This window comes from Parambassis ranga, chromosome 13, assembly GCF_900634625.1.
Source record: "Parambassis ranga chromosome 13, fParRan2.1, whole genome shotgun sequence".
NCBI classification, from domain to species: Eukaryota; Metazoa; Chordata; class Actinopteri; family Ambassidae; genus Parambassis; species Parambassis ranga.
The window spans coordinates 6,148,687-6,167,716 of record NC_041033.1 but is presented as its reverse complement, the minus strand read 5'-3'; positions in this window follow the sequence as shown (position 1 = coordinate 6,167,716).

Genomic DNA, 19,030 nt, shown 5'->3' with positions numbered 1-19,030 from the left:
TGGAATTTAATTATACATGTGTTTTTTTTGTTTTTGTCCTGCTGCAACATACCAAAAAATATGCAGGAAAAACAAAGACATTTGACTTCCTGTACTCCCAGGAGCTCACTGATTAACTATGTGTGCTCTAAAAACCTCGAATTGTGTGTGTGTTAAGTTTCTCTCAAATCCGATGGGATTCATGCAAGAGAGATGGGGCAAAACACTACAAAAGGTGATCCTTGTAACAGAAAGCAGCACGTCTGACCCAGTGAAAGAAGCACTGACCCCTGAGGAACACCAGTGTGGAAGGTTAGCTGGAAATGATGAGGATCCTCCAAGTACAGACAATGATCCACTGATACAGGAGGTAGCTGTTAAATCAGGCAGGCAATCAATGTATATTATGATGTTGGAATGATTCTTTTCCACTCTGCTGTATATATATATGTATATTTCACACAGTGTCTAGTCTCAAGGATTATTGGCGTAGCTGCTCATCGGGTCTGCCCAGCTTGCTGCAGTCTGCATGCTACAGTTCAACCATGACAATTTGTCTCAACCTCACAGCAATTTGTATTGTGCATTGTCGAGTGGCAACTCTCCTTTTCCCCCTTTGTATGAAATGGCAGTGTGAACAACAGGCTGCATCAGTCACAACATTAACAGGATGGTAACTGGCAGGCTAGGCCACCCACCCAACCACCAAGCCATCCATCCGTCCATCCATCCATCCACTACCCCATCTATCCATCCACCAAGTCATCTATCCATCCACTACCCTATCCACTACCATATCCATCTATCCATCCATCCATCCATCATCCAACCCCTATCCATCCATCCATCCACCAAACCATCCATCCTTCCACTACCCCATCCATCCATCCATCCATCAAACCATCCATCCTTCCACTACCCTATCCATCCATCCATCCATCCATCATCCACCCCCTTTCCATCCATCCAACAAATTCATATATGGAATGATTTTTGTTTGATGTTTTCCTTTGTAACAGAAAGGTTACAGTTTATTGTGTGTCTTTGTTTTAAGCAGGGAGTCATTTGAAACATCTTATTCATGCTCTCTCTCTCATTTCTTAGAGGGTTCTTCTTCTTCTTAGGGTTTCTATGCATGTTGTGTTCACTTTTATATTGAATTGCAGATTCTGTAAAAATAAGATTGTATTTTATGTTTTTACATAACTAAATGTAATAAAAAATCATACAGTTACTGTACAGCCCCAAGAGACATGTACACACACACACACACACACACACACACACACACACACACACACACACCAATCCCAATCCAATTTTTGTTTTGTTACTATAACATCTGTGACTCTGCCAACAACACCCGACTCCTACACATTTCAACACTCGATGTTCCACAGAGACACCAGATGGATACAGTTTGATTTGGCACAGTGGTGTTCAGAAGAGATCATTTCATGGTTTAGATAACTGTGTGTGTGTTTGTGTAGGCGTGTGTCTGTGTGGGTGGGTTTTTTGTACTATGACTGTCTGTGCTTGCTGTTTGTGTGTGTGTAGTTGCAGCTACATTGTTGGTGCAACATGGCTAAAATTATCCTATATTAAAATATCCAGTGACATTGATTTCAAGTTAAAATAAGGTTCATTTTCTGCTGCCTTCTTGTAAAGAAACAGTTGTGATGCATCAAATCCTGTCACAAAAATCTCCAAATGCAACTTTGTGAGGGACACAGATTCAAGTGGAAAAGAGATTCATTGCTCGTTTGGTTCTGAGAGGTTTGAAGAATCTGAGACTGTTGACACCTTTCCTCGTCTGTTAAAAAGTTCACTGTTTGTCATTTTATGGATTGTTAGCAGCTCTGGCTTCAGTAAACAGATCTCTAACCTCTAACACCTTCTAATGAAGAGGTAGTGACAGGCTGCTGAGAGAAACCAGGCAGAGTGCAGACATCAGTCATTGTGGCGGTTGCCTACACCCTTCACACAATTACACCTCCACAAAGCAGGTGGAGAGTGTGTCACTTGTTTGTGGGCAGAATTGGCGGATTATATATTGGCAGATAATTTCACTTAAATTAATGAACACAATTATTTTCATGACACAAAGTGGCAAACGGGTGATTGTGCTGTGTGGGCTGTCTCATAGTGTATGGGCTAAACCAGGGTATGCATGTATATATGAACATGTGAATGACTTTAGCTCTACCCATGACTGCAGATACAGATGGGACCAAAGTGAGACCAAAATATCTTGCTTACTGGCACTGGCAATCCTAAAAGGTATGTAGTAGGTTAGATTTAGATTTAATGATGCTGCTGGTCAGCTCGGAGAGGTGAATGGGCACGAAGCACTCTAGAGATTAAGATTAAGATTAGGATCTGTTGCTAGAAGTGGCGGTGTATCCTCGGTGGCTGCGGAGAGATCATGGATGATTTTTTTCTTTAATATTAGTGACTTTATTGGTGAAGAAGCTCATAAAGTCTTCACTACTAAGAAATTCAGGAATGCGAGGCTCCACAGAGCTGTGGCTCTTTGTCAGCTTGGCTACAGCGTTAGAGAGAAAGCGTGGCTTGTTCTTGTTTTCTTCTATTAGTGATAAATAGTAGGCTGTCCTAGCTTTACAAAGGGCCTTCTTCTATGTCAGTTTCACAAACATGATTTTATAAACCGTTAAAGATTCATGGTACAGATCAAAACACATTTAAATCACTGTAAAATAATCATCTTTTCATCATTTTTCAGTCCCAGCATGCATGGTAATTCCTCTGTCAAAGCTATGTCTGAGATCTCAACTCCACTTAACACAAGCAATAAGTAATTAAATATGAACATTTTTTTAAAAGAAATGAGCAGATCATCTTGCTAAGGATGAGCTAACAGCAAATGTAACTAACACTGGGGATTTTGGGTTTATGACCTATTCTACAACTAGCCACCAGGAGATGGAACCATGCCATGTCCATCTATACAGTGTATGGCTGAACAGTAGACACTTTTGGGTGCATTCTTGTTATTAGCATTACATGTACACTAAGGGTCTAATAGAGAAAACTGTTCCCAGGGCAAACATACATTTCTGAACCTCTACTAAGTTCAGTTGGCTGTTGTCCTGGGTTGATGGGTATATGTTAGTTGTTGATGTCCCAGCACTCCCCTGAAATAACTGATCAGCCCTACACACACACACACACACACACTTTCTCAAAAGATTACTGCTCCATGGTATAACAAAAGTGAAGTCTACTTTGTGACATATTAACACCGGGATAGATGAAAACAAATAGTGCCCCTGCAGCTATTGAATAATTTTGTGTGTTTCTGTGTTAACATCCATGACATCAGGAAAGCTGTGTGTACTCTCTCCAGTTGAGCTGCTCTCATTGGAGCAGAGCTGTTTCTGTTCTGCACGTCTCCACACCTGTCTGATCCAATTAAAGCGCAGCACATCTGCAGAACCGATCAACGCCGTAACCCACGGGACTGTGAGCTGATGACCGTTCATAATGGAGAAAATGAGCATTAAATCACCTGATGAAAGTAATTAGCTGGAGGACGTGTGTGACCACACCAAGGCGTGGACTTAATATGGCAAAGTAGAACCATATGCGGCTGTATCTCACTTCCTCACATGATGTGTAACGTTTGTGACAGATCACACCTCAGCCTGACTCTTCACTATCCTAAGGCATCAAATCACTCCAGCCCACATATAGCATCTTGCTCATATCTGCAGTGCATTTCTTACCTTAGCAAAACCTGATTTATTTCTCATTTTGTTACTTGTGTGTACTCTGTCAGAGGATCATGCGGTGTATTCTCTGCTGAGGATTGTAGGTCAAAAGGCACACAGGCAGTTTTTTTTTAAATGTAGACAAGCAGCAAAAAATTAAAGTTGTATGTTTATTTGAATGTGAATGAACTTTGCATGAATTCCATCACAGCGGTTGACTGACTTTCACAGCTATCGTTAAGTGGGGAGTCCACTGTAAGAGCATGATTTGATTTTCAAATCACGCATCATTCATCTCCACTCAAAATGCGTATGTGCAGACATAATATGCTGATTGGACTAGATGCAGTAACTTGTGTGGAAAAAAGGAGCCATAATTTCATTTAGCATTTCCAGATTTCTACTAAAGTTGCAGCTAGTTGTTTATCCATTTCCTTCCCTTTCTTTTCCCCCCTTCTACCACCTGCTCCTTTCTTTTCTTTAACTGAACAGTTAAAGAAATTACAGTAACAAGTGTTAACCAATGTGCTAGGCAGTAATGAGTCAGATTTATGCAGCATTTTCTTCTGCTTAGCAGACCAAAGGTTAAATTCACTAATGAGGCTGATGTGCAGCAGTTTACTGATTTCTTTCTGCCGAACGAACGAGATTGTTGCATTGGAACATTTGAATCAATTAAGATTCTATCTTCACGATGACACAGATGCTGTGTGGTTTAAAAAGATTTGTAATTTTCTTAGGCTAGTGAAAAGCAAGGTAACAAATACAAATCCTATTTACAATTTAATTCATTTGACCGTGATTTGTTATAAATGATAAAACGTAAAGCAGCTAGTTTTTTGGTATAGATGATAGTAATTTATCTCACAGCCTTGGTAATTGTTTTCATCCAGAAAATGTTTCCCTGAGGCAGTTCTGTTCATGAGACTAGCATGCTGAACAATCGCTGGTCAGTCAGTGGCTTTAAAAAAAGAGTCTATAGCTGGTGTCCACCCAGTCTATTAAATCCAGAGCTGAGAGAACTCAGGAAGACAAAGAGACGGGAGGAGAGGAGGAGAGCCTCTATCAGTCAGGGTTTGGTCTTGTATTGACTGTGTATAAACTGGATTCAGTGAAGACTTAACCCTGATGCTATAGGACACTTAACCAGTTGTTTTAGGTAAAACAAAATGATCTGTACATCATCCTAAACCTCCCGAAGTAACGTTTAAGTAAAGCAGAAGGGATGTTTGTGGTCTTTATGAAGCACATAACATAAAGTAACAGCATCAGGGGGGCACAGACTGAATTTTGAGCCCGTCCTCACCAGCAAAATGAATCATTTACAAGTATTACTTCTGCCCCATCTCTATGTGTTCATGGGCCACAGACTTGTCACAATGGTCGGCAAAAAACAATAGCGACAGGGTAAACATTCATGTGTTTTAAGGCAAACTATGATCTTCACCAAATTCTTTATTCTTTTAGTTTTAATACCTAACCTTAGAAAAATAGACTATTTCTAACTAATCACACTGGCTCTGACGTTCTTCCTCTCCCGTCACTCTCACCACATCCTCTTAAGTTTCGACAGTTTTTCCTTGTCAGCAGTGAGACTTGTAGAGAAATAATGCTCTTTTTTTCTGCCCTCCCACTCTATCATTCTCTCTACCACTTTTTGTCAACTAAAGATACTTTTATTTTTATCGTAAAGTCTTCAGCCTCCATCTGTTTCAGGTAAATTTCAACACTTCTCCGCCTACACAGTTGACACAGTTCGCCTCCTTGTATCCAGTAGGGAGTAGAAGTGCTATGTAAACAGTTTACAGCACCTGGATTGCATAGAACACCTGAAGTGCTGGCTTTATTTCTCTCCTTCTTTCTCTCCATCTATATTCAATGAAGGTCTTTTAATATGTCTCTCCAATTTTCTTTTAGTTAACATTCCAGCTACTCATTGCAGTTAACAAGCAACTTCACGATAAGGCTGAATTCTCTGAGCTGGCTAGCAGTGCACAGGGGAGTGTTGTGTTTATACCCATATTTAGCTTTGTGGTTAAAGTCAAGTGTTAAAGTTGTGTGTTACACCATTTTGAGAGACGTATATTAAAGTGTATATTAAATATATGTATGGGTACAATTCTAGCATATAGAGGTGAGGTGCTTATAGTCTTTGATGTGAATGAAATAAAGTCTGAAACTGTTAAGATTTGTCAGCAAAAAAACAGTCAGGCATGGTGATGAAGTGCAGACTGCAGTCTGACAGGAGATTTAACAGTGAAAGACATAAAATGTCTGAAGAGGCATAACAGGAGAGCCCTCATGTGATCAGCTTAGGTCTCTGCTTTCCAGTTCAGGAAATATAGTTCCTCCAAAATATCCACATAGTGCTTTACAGGATTCAAAAATACCACCTCTTCAGTGGAAGATAAGTAAAAAAAGAATCTTAATCTCCTCTTAAAGGGTCATTATGTATATATTAGGTGGTCTATTAACAGAATTTACATTCAGAATTGTGTTTTCATTATTGTATACACTGTGTTCTTTGGTAACTTACAATGTTGCTCTTCATATATTTTTTTTTTTATTTTTTATTTTAGATACTGTATTAATCCCAGAGGCTGCTGCCTAGCAGTGTCATACAATGACTAGCAAGGCGCGCCACAGGCTAGGGTGAAGTGTCTTGCCCAAGAACACACAACAGTGACTAGGGACCTTCCGGTTACTAGACAACCCTGCTATACCACTGCGCCACTGTTGTCCCCATATTTACATTGGTATCCATTTTATGTTACTTTAGCTACAATGACCACTGCGTCATTAATCGCTCTGCTGTACAGTCATGTCACGATTCTCCACCTGTATATTTAGGACTATTTCCGTCAATGAGGTTCAGTATTCTGTGGGGAGTAAGTAAGTAATTTGAACTAGAAACTGGTGCTTTGTTCCACAGTCATTTGGCTCTCTGTCAAAACCAAAGTGTTACGAAACCACAAATTCTATAGGGAAGCTCTCATAGGTTTTCCATGCCAGCCAAGAATTGCTGTAGTGCAGCTGAGAGAGAAAAGCATAATAAGAGCAAAACAGTCATAAATCAAATGTTCTCAGTAGAGTCTCAGTTAATCAGTTGGGGTCTGGTGTGATGGAAACCACTCGGGGTGGAGTCACTAGAAATAGATGGAGGAGCTCTTTATTCAGGACAGAGACCAACAGCAGAGGAAGCTGGAAACTAGAGCTCCAAGAGTCATTAGCATCAGAGCGCAGGTAGCACAGAGCATCTGTAACTTTACAGTAAATGATCCACTTCTGGAGGTCACACTGCAGAGTGAGTGCTGTGTCATGTGGGTTCATATTTAGAAGAACAATCAATAAAGAGCTTTCCTCAATGGTATCCTGATACTTGATTGATAGAAAGTAAAGCTCACACTTAAGCAAAAGACTTTAGTCAGTGTTCTTCCTCCTCACCTTAACCCTCATGGTCAGTGTGGTCACTTGGCTCTGGCAATGCCTCTTAAAGGCAGTGAAGAGTCTGTCAAATGAGAAATGGATCCGAGCTGAGAGCCTCTGGAGGTAGATGGAGTGGTGCAGAGGCACAGATGCCACAGTCTTGTTTCCTTTCCCTTCTACCCACTGGTTTGTTTTGCTTTGCAAGCATACCACATCACCTCATAGTGTACCCTGACCAATCCCATGCCTATGGGCCAATGTCCAACATAGTTCTTTAGTCAGAGGAACCTCACAGTCAGCCCAGCCCCAAATGCACTGACATCCAAAGGTTTTTGCTGGAGGACAGAAACTCTGCAGGCTTGAAATTAATTATGAATCGAGACACTTGGAGGTCAGAAGCTTTGACCTCATTGTTAAGTATAAGATCTGAGTGGACTGCACTCTGTTAAATGAATCTGGATTTTTCTCTCTAATGAATGGAATATAATGAGGAGTCTTGGAGTGTTGACTGTGATCACGGAAGCCAAAATGAATGTCTGCAAATTGTTCCTGATTTCTTGCATCATGCCATACCAATGTCTTCCCCCCAATATTGGCAACATTTTGTCTTTTGCAGAGACATTAATGACACTAATGTGAAATCACTTTCTACCATCTGCGATAGAATTAGTCATTACAAATATTCATCTGTGGGACACGCCGGATATTTCTGTCTAATTTGTCTGTCCTCACATGATTTGTCGTGAGTTTTTTAGTTCACACAAGCAGACTGAGAGATGTTCTGTGATCACCAGCATGTTAACTGGCTCAGACTGAAGATTGGTCTTATGAGTCAGTGTGTGTAGACTCTGAGAAAAGAAGGCACCTCTGAACCCTATTTATGGCACATATCCATGCACATCTGATAAGATGAATAATGTATGAAAACGTGTTTGTCTACACTTCACGCATCTGGCTGATGATTTTTTGCAGGTTGATTTCAACATGAATCTTGACTTGTCTCTGACAATCAACGCTCAGTTCCCTGGCAGCACACTACATTCTTTTATTGTGCTGTTTTGGCGGGTTACTAACCTTTGCTTTGTTTGTATTGCTGCTGGCATGTAATAATGAAAACAGTATTTTTTTGTTCTTTCTATGAATCTGAAATACAAATAAGCAGCATGATGGTAACAGGTGATGAATATAAATAAACCCTCCAAACGCAGTCAACTTGTGCTGAGAGTTGGTAGAAGCTCATCAAATGGAAACTGAAAGAAAACAACAAAATTGGCACGCCGTGGTTGTAATTTCCAGTAATGCCTTTTGACTCACATAATATACCTCAAGGAGAGACCATTTAAAGAACAATATGCTGTATACATGATGCTGAGTCGGCATTTTCAGTTACAGCAATGTAAGTGGGACTATAAGGTCCTGTTTGCGCATAGTGATACTGGTCCTGTTAGTGATTTTCATGGAGCAGATTCGAGGTGTAGCTGTGGCAATTAGGGGTGTCTGGTATGGTGACCTTGGTGAACAATTTGCAGTCGAGTGTAATGCAGCTAGAATGAGGGTCAACCCATCCAAATCTGAGGCCATGGTTCTCTCTCAGAAAAGGATGTCATGCTTCCTCCAGGGGGGGGGGCTTCCAAGTTAGAGGAGTTCAAGAATCTCAGGGTATTGGACAAAAGTGATGGAAAAAGGGACAGAGAGACCAATCAAAGGTTTTGGCAAAGGCTATGGAGTGATACAGGAATGGGCCGAGACCATAGTATGGAAGAAGGAGCTGATCCAGACAGGCAAAGGACTCAATTCATCAGTCAGTCTAAGCTCTTCCTGTCACCTATTGTTAGTTTGTGTAATGACTAAAGGAATGTGTGCTCATAAAAATGACTGGGATTGCATGAGAGGTTTGAGATCCAGAAGGTCCTCAATAGGTTGAGTTTTTCTCCACAGACCTTGTTAAGATGCCTCTTAGCCATTACCCTTTAGAGGTTTACCAGGCATGTCTATGTGTGAGCAGCTGGGAATCCCCCAGGAGAAGCTGGAGGAAGTTAGCGGAGACAGGGAGGGGGGGGGGTTGGCTGTCTCACCTTGTTGTTGTTGTAACACTGCTGGTTTGAGTTGTTTGGAGAATTGATGGAAATGAAAGGCTGTCATAGTAAGCCTGACAAATGACGTTGGACAGTACGCTAGAGTCTATACACTGGTGCTGAAGGTGGAGCAATTAGCTGATGGAGACCTCAAGACAGATTTTATGACTGACCCAGCTGAGCTGGTGATAGAAAGAGGAAGCAATCGATGTAGCTGTGACAATTTACACTTGTGTGTACAAAGTGCTGGTCTGCTGCATGGCTTCCATGCTGCTGTGTTTCCTTTGTGTAGTTCAGATTAAATTAAAACTGACTCATCATGTTTAGTCAGAGGTAAATACTTTTTTTCTCTGAACTTATTATGACATCTGCTATATAAACATGTATAATGTTATAATTCGATGTATATTCTGTCCATAGACTGCTGCTTGCTCTACATTGTATTAGAACGGTCTCATGAACATTACTTCTTAAACAGCAGTGAAGATTTTCTGAATATAAAACTCACTTCTTCATAGTTTCTGTGAGGTGTCAGCGTGTTTGTTTGTTTGTATAAGACTATCCAAGGTGGTTACAGTTAACGGATGAAGGATGAAGAGCTTTATATACCATAGACATAATAATATTTGATTGGTTAACTTTAACTGGGGCAGCACCATGGTTTAGACTTTGCTGCTCTTCTCTTGACCTTTTCTTAATGAGTAAAAAACTTAAAACACACTCTTGCTTGATATAAAACTTGCATTTCTAAGCTTGAATGTAATGACTCTATTCCTTCATTTCTTATCTTTGCATATTCCCTTGTTAGATCACATTTCTCTTATACGTTATGAGCACATCTTTAACACAGACACACACACACCTCCTACGCCCTGCCATACACAAACGATGTGCCTAGCTCGATGGATACTGTCTAGTTGTGTTAAGGGCACGTTCCAACTTCTAACTGCAACTGCGTCTCGCTGCTTCCGAACATAGAGAGACACTTCTCTGAACGCATCTCGGCAAAGCATGTTTTTATAAATGCTTCTCCTTTCACAGGTCAATTTCGGGTCACACTTTATTACTTTTCCAACAAACATAAAAACACACTGAATATTTAAGATTATGCTTATTAGCAGAGTATGAAATTCTCACTTTATGCTGTTGGCTTGTAGATAAACCATAGCAGCTATGATGGTAAAAACTATATATATATATATATATATATATATACAACACACTTAACAAAAGACCTTCTGTTAGGATATCTCCAGGTTGTATCCACTGGCTTTCTCTGACCCCATTTACTTCAAAGATGTGTGTGTTCATGTTAGTCACACTGTAATGTGTAATATGTAATTATTGTTAATGCGCAAAAATTCTCACTTTATGCTGTTGGCTTGTAGAAAGCCTGAAAATACAGTGAAGATCAATGATGTGTGACCTTCTTGTTGCTCTGACAAACACTTTTTATCACGGTTGTGCTTCTGAATGAAATAAGTTGGATTTGTCCAGATTAGTCCTGCTGACAAGTCCTGAAGCATGAAACTCAGCTTCGACCACACACACACACACACACACACACACACGCGCACCCACACACACACACGGAGTGTGTCTGTGGGAGTACTTTCGGTAGGGGTCGCTGATGTCCGTGTGTGCGCAGCAGAAGAAGCAGTGACAGAGTCTCCAGCTCTGTGTTCAGCAGCACCGGTCAGACTGGGATTTCTTCCTCCGCTCGGCTTCACCTGCAGCGCTTTCTCTTCTGGAAACTAACCGCTGGCAGACGGAGCTTCTTCTGGAAGGACGCGGAGCTTTTTGCGCCTGAGTTACGGGGACACCATGCTTTACTTCTGGATACACAGCGTGTGGATCACCGGAGTCGCTTTCATCTTTGGATTTCAAGGCAAGAGATCGTTTCATTCTTTTTCTTTTATGTTTGGTTTCATGTCCTTTTCACTCTGAGAGGAACAATAACATCTACAGTGGATGTTTATTGTGCGTCTGTCCGTCCTAGTTTTGAAGGTATGTGAAGTGACTTACCTTTCTGGAAACACCTGACACGGCAGAGAGCTGTGCGCTCCTCACGGTGGAAGCCTCTGACTCCTGCTTCTGTTTGGTCTAAATAAAGTTTACTGATGAGAGTAGCTGGCAGCATGTACAGTAGCTCTCTCTCTGTGTGTGTGTGTGTGTGTGTGTGTGTGTGTGTGTGGCACACAGAGAGCAGCACAGGAGGCTGATGGTGCAGCTGACAGAGTAGTAGAGTAGGAACATGTGGAGGCTGTTGGTCTGTCAGCTCCACACTTGTAGCTATTTCAGCAGGATACTTTTTCTCACATTAAATCTGAACTTTAAACGTTATTTTTTTCTCTAATGACATCATAGTTTGACCATTTTTCTTTGGCATGGGTCTGGTACTATGAGGTGTGTGTCCATGTGTAAGTAGAAACCTCTGTGAGGTGATGGCAGTAGGAAAAAGAGTTTGCCTCTATGTCTCTTCTCTGCTCCTGTCTACTTTAGTAATGAAATGTCAGCAGTAAGTAATGATGCTCTCCAGACTGTAACACTCGCCTATAAAAGTAGCTGTGGATGTTTTGGCAAAAAGAGGCTCTGACACTAACTGCTCTGTCTGAATCAGTTTACGTAAGAAACCATCAAACACTCAGCAGAATATAAATCCTGTTAATTAAAAATCATCACTGTTGTAGTTTTATCTGTGTTGGCACTTGATACTTTGTATTTAAATGTTGGTTACATTTGACTCCAACTGATGTTTTTGTAACTTTTTGCTTACAATGAAATAATCATATGCAGGTTCTTCTTTATGTGCAGTTAAGCCCGAGTAATTTGATATTTGCATTGGTAGGATCAGTCTTCTATAATATCAACATTTTATTTATAAAGTTTGTTGATGCTAGGGACTCATCAGGGTGCATAACTACTACAATCCGATTGCCAGCACATAGGCTCACCTTCCTGTGTGTGAGGATTAATCTTCATTGTTTTGGATTGAGTGCTTCTTGAAAGGAGGCAGGTTAAATTTGTTGCTAAGGCTGACCGCAAGTTTACACCACCAGCGAAACAACTGCAGAAGTAATAGTTTTATCGCGTCTCCAGAGCGACATCGATCCCCACCAGGCGCTTTTCAGTTTATTTTTTGGTGCCTGAATTTCTGTCTGCTCGATGTGCTTGGTGTAAATTGACGTGTCTTTGGCGCGACACAGGTAAAAATAGAAGCTGTGCTTCTGGGATGCTTCTGAAACGCGCTGCTACATGTTTTGTGTGAATACTCTCTTTGACTAAAATGGAAGCGTTTCAGAGCGGGTGTCGCTACGCTTATGTTACGCATCTGGTGTAAATCCGGTTTTACACATGGAAGTGCTTTGGAAAAGGAGTTTGTCCTTCAGTTGTCATGCTTGTGTTACTGCGAAAAACTGCACAACATTTAACCCAGGATGAGTGTATTTTCCCACGGATAAAATCAGTCTTCATGGCAAGTTTTGTCAAAAAGGGGACAGGCTAAAGCTCTTAAATGCAGTGCTGTTTATGTGTCCATTTCACATGAATCACAATATACAGTATAATTCTCATGTAGGGATGGACCAGTGTATTTTAACAGCAGGAACCAGGGATAGTCTGAGGTGGTGCAGTAGTTTACAGGAACTACCCTTTAATCAGCTCTTTTAAAAATGTATGTTTCTATTGTGCTCTAGAAGGCTGATGTAATAAATCAGCAAATATGACACAGAAACCAGCAACGGAACAAATAAAGCCTGCAGCTGATCCATTTGAATTTCTCACTCATGTTCCAGCAGTGAGAAAATGAGCTGTCCTAAAATGGCTGAGTTGTTCACTGCACATGATTCAGGGTGAAAGTTTGGAATCCTTGTTTTTAGTTGATAGCACAAAAACACCAGTACTGTACCACAAGAGGAATCCAGGAGCTGACTGAAACCACTTATCTATATATATATTTCTTTTTGTCAAAATAATGGTCGTACCTTCTAAAAAAAAGTGAGCTTGGAGAAAATAAAAGTGGACAAAAGATCCATAGTTAAGATTCCTTTCACATATCTCTCACACTAAATCATCTCCTGGCGAGTTGTTAAAGTCTTTTCAACTCCTAAACTCATTAGTTCACACACAAACCCTCTCCATCTCCCTCTACTCCTACTTATGTGTTTCTTCCTGACTGCCCCTTCATCTTTTTTTTTTTTACTTTGTCCTCCATTACTTCTTATTTCATGGCTTTTTTTTGCCTTTATCTATCATGGAATCATTCCCCCAGTGCTGTGCACATGACAGACAGTAAAATCGTTAACTGCTGGCTGAGCCATTGTTTCCTCTGAGGGGGGAGCAGTGATGCCCCTCTCACTGCAGAGCTGCTTTAAACTTGTCGTTTTCTCAGACTCCAATTGATTTGGATGGTGACCCTGTTTGCTGCTGGTTTTTTAAAGCACAGCCAGATGAAGAAGGGAGAAAAAAAAATATGTGGGATGTGTGTTTGTGTGTGTGTGGCTGATTTGAAGTTTGAATATTCACTCTCTTTAATTATGCAATCAGCTCAGATACTTTCCTTCACTTAAGAAGTATTTACCTTCTGCTGAGCATCACTTTTAATCACACGGGTAATCACTGTTACACCTACTGTCTCTTTATAACAAGGGCAGCTGCTTAAGTGGGAATTATAATTTATCATCACTGCTGTAGTTTGTCATATATTCTAACTTCTTTTTATAATAATAATAATAATAATAATAATAATAATAATAATAATGAAGGAAATGATTATTTTTTTTGTCATCTCAAAATTTGGCCTCTTCTTCCTCCTCCTGGCTTCAGGTTTTAGCAAACAATTAGCTGTGCTAAAATGAGTGCCTCAGTGATTCTGACATCTTTTGCCTTGGTGAGCTGGGAATCCCTGACGACAGAATCATCATGCAAACAAGGATGTGTTTTCTTTGGCAGCGGAGGACCTCACAGTTGACTCCGGGGTGGGGGGTGGGGGAAGAATGACTGAGTATGGTGCGCTCGCTCCAGCTCCTCCGACTCCATTGGTGTTTTTTGTTTTTTTGTTTTTTTGTAATCTCAATATGTCCACACAAGGTTTTTTTCCTGGCGTCTTACTGGCAGGAACAAATTTCTGTCATTTAAAGAGGAAAGTGAGCCAGCTCCTTTCACACATATTGGGAATTGGTTCCTCAGATCTCATTAAAAATTAAAGGTAATTTGGTCTTGGCTTTGTGATAAGGACTCTTGTAACTTGGCTGAAACACACACTTTATCTGATAGACTTAATTGTTCTGAAAATGTGGCAATAAGTCAGGAGAGGAGCTGTGGTTGGTTTGGAATGTGGCCAAGCCCTTTTTTAATATCCTCTTCATCAAGGTCTCTGATGAAGACCAATCATTCCTCCAGTCAGCTATAAAGGGAAAACCAGACAGGTTTAAAAAGCCACTGCACACCTACTGTGGGCTAAATAATATAACTGTACTGTAATAAAACACATCAGTGCTTGTGCTACTGATGACTGTTGCTAATGCAATGGTTTGGTCTCTAATCATGCAGTAAGTACAATGTGGCATCAGGACTCCGAAAAACACTAGATTCACTTACGCCTTTATTTATATGTACAAATCCTGCTGCATTTGCCATGCTGGAGTTTCATTTCTTTTTTTTTTCCCCCACATGATGCAATTTCTTAATCCGCCTATCCACTACCCACTGTTTTTTTGAATTTATGCATGACACTTTTCTGCTTGTTGTTTATTTCTAAACAGAGAAGAAGGCGTTCCTATGTCTCATCTCATTCTAATTAGGGCTGCAACTAATAAATATTAGTTAACTAATAGTCGACAACTTTGGACCCCCAATTTTGTCGTTGATTCTTCCGCTTCTGTGCTGCCACTTTTTTTTAAGGAAAAAAGCGGATAAGGGGGTAAGGGTTCCCACATCTGTTCGAAGCGCATTACAGTTCCCATACAGTCTAGCACACCTTTTTTCTCCACCGAACGGTTCATACTGGTTTGGAACCAAGAACGCCAACCATCCTGCTACAGCACGTCACACCTGCATACCATATGATGACATCACTAACGACCCATCAACTATTAGTTTTCAATGAATTTTGCTGACTACTTGACTAGTCGACAGCCCTAATTCTAATGTGCATTGGTTTTTACTGATGAGGAACACATTAACGTACAGAATGCACTGCAGGACTGACTTCGGCCATCATGCATGTACCTCTCTGGTGCGCGCAGAGCAGGAAGAGAGTGACAACCAGCCAACTATACGCACAGGGGCGCCTCGCAGGATTGGCTGATGTTTTTACATTTTATAGCTTCCACAGATGATTAATATTTTTCGTTTGAAAGCAAAACTAATCGGTTGCTATCGGATTGTAAAGAAAATTTACAGTAATTTAACAAAAAGTGCATCAGAATGAAATCTCCTACCCCTGCCTTTAAAATGTAGTGTTTATGGTAATTTATGCACATGTGAGAGAGCTTAGTTCATCAGTACTTGTTAAAGACAGGCATGGAGGGAAAGGAGATAAATTCAAAATCATATTTGTGTATTTTTTAAGTGACCCCCCATTCCCACCAAAATGTGTCACATTCATGCATGAAATAGAAACATTCAAGCATGAAACAGGAACAGGCTGGTAAATAACACAGACTGTGGATAAATAAACTTGACTGACAGCAGAGGGAGTGGCTTCCTCCCCTTAGCTAGGATTGTTTCCTTTTTTTGTTACAAATATCTGCTGAGATTATAATTGTATGTAAGGACTAGCAGTATAGAACATGTAGCACAAAGTAACAGCAACCACAATGACAAAGGACACGTCAGTTTTAATGTACCTCCTATTGATGAATGTGTCACAGTGAGAAGAAGTCTTTTAGTCTATTTTATTTCCAGAACAAAATATAGCAACGAACTGGCAAAAAAAGAGAGTTCAATAATGAAATCACAACATTTAGGCTCAAAAGCAAATGTATTGACGTTCCTATGTCTTTGTCAGCAAACAGCAAAGTGCTGACAGTGCTGCTCTCTGTAGCACTGATCCGACGCATTTCTGTGTTTGTTTCTGTATTTAAGAGTCAATAAAAAAATCAGAGGTGAGACTGTATTATAGGATTACAGGATTAAAGCTTTTTTGCTTGGCTTAAGTGTTTACCTATTAAATACATGCACATATCCAGTTTCTATTAATCCTTCATTCAAACAGGTAATCCTGTTGAAGAAAACACCTCTGATAGTGTGTCATGCTGGTGGATTCCCTTTTCAATGACTTGCTTACAATGATGATTCTGTCACCTTTTTTTCTGGCTGATGGGTGGATTAAGATGTTTGTTCAGGAGACCAGGGAGGGGGACTGGGGCCAACAGTGTTTTTCAAAGAAAATAGAATTTGGCATAACTGCAAATTGTGGTGAACTGCTTTTGAATATGAAGCACAAAATGATGTCCTTTTTTATGTAATGACACCCAACAGCAGATTGAGAAGCTGGGAAAATAAAATAAAAGAACAAAATCTGAGCTGAACATAAAAGCCCCACACAGTTGTGTGAAAAGTTGTTTCAAATTCTGCTGGACATGCTGAAGTGATCAAAGCCAATAGCAGTCATCGGTTTTATGTGGTCCTCACGTTTTGTCCGTGCTAACATGCCAGATGTGATTTTGTTTGGAGTGTTTTGCCCAATGATCTTGGGCAGAGATCAAGAGGTATTTTACCACAGCTCAGTCTGGATCTGCACGACCACAATATCAGGCCAGACACACACACACACACACACACGGACACTGATGAGCCTCTGGAGTCGAGAGTTAGCTCTAAAGCCCAGACACACAAAACTGACATCAGAGAATTAGCCGCGGCTAAGCCAGGCTGTGCCGTCAACTAAAGCCATCTTTCTCGTGGACAAAAAAACTAGCTAACTGAACACACCACAAAGACTACAGCATTGGCAGCGATACCCAACAGTGAGAAGGATGGCTGTTCATCACAGAGATCCAGTAACGATCCAATAGAGAAACAGAAATGATGAAGTAATCAAATTCAAGAGGGTACGCAGGATGATGCATATGATTTAGAGGCAGTACCTCTCTATAGCAGCAGGTGACAGCAGTCTATCATCGTTCACTAGGGCATAAATGACTTAAATGAAGAAAATGAAGTGCCAACTGACAGACTGCAGAAAGGAGGTCATGCAAGTCAAGTGGTGAAAGCAGAACTCTGGTGTAAGACTGGTGTTAAAGTATATTCTCCTGAATAATAAAGTATATTCTATTCCTATTCTATTCTAGACACTGGGACTGGGTTTCCCCTTTTCATTGATATGCACATACTGCAGCCCCCTGCTGGTACAGAGAGGTATCGCTGAAGGCACAAAACATGCATCATTTTACGTACCTGCTTGAATTAAATGTTGTCATTTCTGTTTCTCTATTGGATCTATACTGAATCTCTGCGATGAACAGCCATCCTTCTGACTGATGGGCGTCTGTCGATTTGATATACTTAGTGCCAATGCTGTGGGACGCACCCTAAAATGTAGACAGCAGACCAACAACACTGCCAGGCTGATGTGTGTCATTGTAGAGAGAAAGGATTGTGGCTCTGTGTGTGTGTGCGTGCTCCAGTTAAAAGATGTCTTTTACAGCCCTCCAACATCCAGCTTGGGTGTCCCATCAGTCTAGATTGATGTTGTCATGCAGCTTAATAATGTCTGCTTGTCTGCACAAGCACTTGCTAGCATGCTGAGGAACACACACACACAATTTCTATGTTTACTTTTACATACTTAAGATATGAGTGTATTGAAGGCAATGCTTTTAATAAGGTGTATGATGCTACAATATGTTTCTAATAAATTGGCTAATTACAGCCTATGTTGGATCTCACATGTTAGGAGCTTCTAAACTTTAAAAATATCAAACATATTTGATAGTTAATCTTGTTTTGTTGTTTTTTTACAGCATTTCTGCCTCCCACAATGAATTAATTTAAACCATAAATGTCACCTTACTTGTTCATGTGTGGGCTTTGCTCCATCCTTTATTTATTCAACATTTTAATAACATTAAGTAAGTGTGTCTCAGCTTCGTTGTGTTGTACAATTCGTTCAATGTTTAATGTTTATGTACAGTACATGCTGTTCTTTAGGACATTACATGTTTTTAGTGAACAAAGAACACTTTATTGTTGCATTGGTACTTTGTTGTTCTGATAGCAACAAGCTAGCCAAGGTTCAACCATCTGGACACACACGAAAGTGCCTTAATAATTGCATTCAGCCCGTCTTGATGACAACAGATTGTAATAGCCCGATGTTTACATAGCTGTGCATCTCTTGTGGTCAATGTGGATGCTTCACTACCGCTGATGTTCTAGGTAAAGATTTCCTTTGGCCTTCATGGTTTAGAAATCTAAGCTCATCCAGCATCACATCAACATCACTATCATAGTTCCAAAGATATCTACAATAACTATACCCCACTGGTGTACAATATTTGTAGGATATCAGATTACCTTGGCAGTTTATAAATAAAATGACAAGATATGTTTGCTTCCTGAATCCAGGAATAATTTGTTTTGGAAGCAAAATCTTACAACAGAACTAATTCATATGCATTTATTCAAAACATTACTATTGAAGTGGTGATCAGCATGATATTCAGCTCCTCGCCTTTTATTTCTCCATTTAGTAGATTCTTGAACACACCTTGAATGTCATTTTAATCAGCTAGTCATAGCCTGGCAGCATCTTTGATTCTTTCTCTGCTGTCTCTTTACAGAGATATTATGTCTACAAGGGACCCTAAAGCAAAT